This window comes from Humulus lupulus, chromosome 4 (assembly GCF_963169125.1).
Source record: "Humulus lupulus chromosome 4, drHumLupu1.1, whole genome shotgun sequence".
Taxonomy (NCBI): Eukaryota; Viridiplantae; Streptophyta; class Magnoliopsida; order Rosales; family Cannabaceae; genus Humulus; species Humulus lupulus.
This window is the reverse complement of record NC_084796.1, coordinates 243,736,088-243,738,375: the sequence shown is the minus strand read 5'-3', so window position 1 is coordinate 243,738,375 and position 2,288 is coordinate 243,736,088.

Genomic DNA, 2,288 nt, shown 5'->3' with positions numbered 1-2,288 from the left:
TGTTGGGAAGAGTATGAAGTTTTTATAAGTTTAGTTATGATATTTAGGTTGTGGGAATAAGAATTATGGGTTTGGTTTTGTGTTTGGCAAAAGGTTTGGAGGAACATTTGAGGCTTTTGGCTGGGAAGAAGGAGAAGAAAACCTAGAAAATTCTAGGCACAAGTGGGTGCGCTGCGACCTAGCTCATGGGCGCCACGGCCCATGTGCCCAGTTAGCCTGGAGTGCTCTCTGACTTGGGGGCGTGCTGCGACCTTTAGGACCAGGTCGCGGCTCGCGTAAGGGATTTTTTGTAATGACCCACTACTCTAGACTATTTGGACCATTAACAAAACTATACATAAAATCCTTAAAAGAACTTACATTTGCGAAAATACCATAATTTTATTAAGTAACTTATAAAATAAGAGTTACTTACAAAGTAAATACCAAAACGGATATGGGATCCCATTGTCTTTAAAACAAAAACATAATTTAAAATAATAAGACATTACATAATTAGTGCAGAAAATACATGTAAAAAGACATAAAACCGAAACTACATCCTCGAATCGAATAACGCTCGGCCCCTTGACTCCATTAACCATCGATACACATCCTCTAAGCGTCACGAACCTTTCCGCCTCTAAAGCTTATTTTCCTGCACATAAAACAAAAAGGAATGAGCCTAATGCCCAGCAAGGAAAATCTAACACATAGTCATATACATAATTTCATAAGAAAACATAAAGACTTAACATAATACATATAACATACACTTATTACAATGGCCATTATTACTTGGGGTCCCATAGACTAAACAAGCATATGCCCATGGGATTAGTGGGGTCCTACTAGCTAAGTAGGTCATATGCCCATAACCCATTTGGGGTCTTGTTAGTCATATGGGTCATATGCCCAAGCCTACAAACATATATACATATCATAACACATTTAATAACATAAAACATATAGATAACATAAGCACATAACATATTGATTCTAGCCTATTTTCCTTACCAAAGTTACCGGGATATAATGGACTGAGTTGGGACTTTTTGGAACACTCCTAAAACCATAAGAAAGAGTGAGTCTAAAGAAAGGAGATGAAATGAAAGAGATGGAAAGACTAAACCATAAAAAAAACATACTTACCGACTTATATGCTTAAGAACTTGGATTCCCTAACCAAAATAAGAATGAGGTTAGGGGATTGAGTAGAAGGTTTTGAGAAAGGAAATAACATGAAATAAATGAAATAGAGTTTCGGGTTTACCTCAAAGATTTGCAAGATCAATCTAACCTCCACCGAAATACTATATAACTCACTTCCCAAAGTGTTTGATAAGCTTATGATGTTTAAGCTTATAGTTTTTCCCAAACCAAGTGTTTACACTCTCACACTCACTTAACACTAGCAGCTTCTGAACTTAGAGCAAATGGTGAATAATGGCTGGGTACTAGGTCCTATTTATAGAGTTTGGGAATGAAAGTATCTTGATTTTACTTGAATAAAAATAATGGCTTTTTAGGTGAAAATCATTTGAATAATCGTTCAGCAGAGACTGAAGACTCGTTCAAAAGATGCTGGACTTATGGAGGAGTTTGAATGGCTGAAAGGAAAAGAATTCAAAAGTATTTGAATTTAGGCTGGAGGAGGCGATATATCGCCCCCTATAGGCGATATATCGCCTGGACCATTGTTCCCGAGGCGACCGTGCATCGATTCGTGTTTTCCGTATCTACGTGCTGCGATATATCGCCCCCTATAGCTGCGATATATCGGCACTCGCTGAATATTTAAACACGAAATTACACATTTTTAGCTAAGTTTGAATGGAGTAAACAGCCTTGACTAAGCCCTCAACGTATTCAAAGCTGCTGACTGACCCTATAACATTCAAACTTTACTCCTTATTAAATTTAATCCTCAAAAATACTTAATCCTTAATCACCATTCATAACATGTGCTTAAAATCCTATTGGTTGATGTCTAAACCTTATAATATAATAAATATAATCCTTAATATCAGTCACATTAATAAAACCTTAGGTTATACTAAATATTCTTAAACTATAGGTTAAACTTAGAAAATCTATAAGTACTACTATGAGTGTCCAAATAATTCCCGGTCTGAACCAAAAATCCATAGTAACAAAGATAACACTAAACATACTATAACACTACTAAACAATTAGTTAAGTAAAGTTCTTGGACTCTACATTTTTCCTTAGGATGGTTTCTAGGATTGGTAAGGCTCGGGGGATTCGAAACTAACTGCTAGGGATGATTTCTACAACCCAGTTTAGTA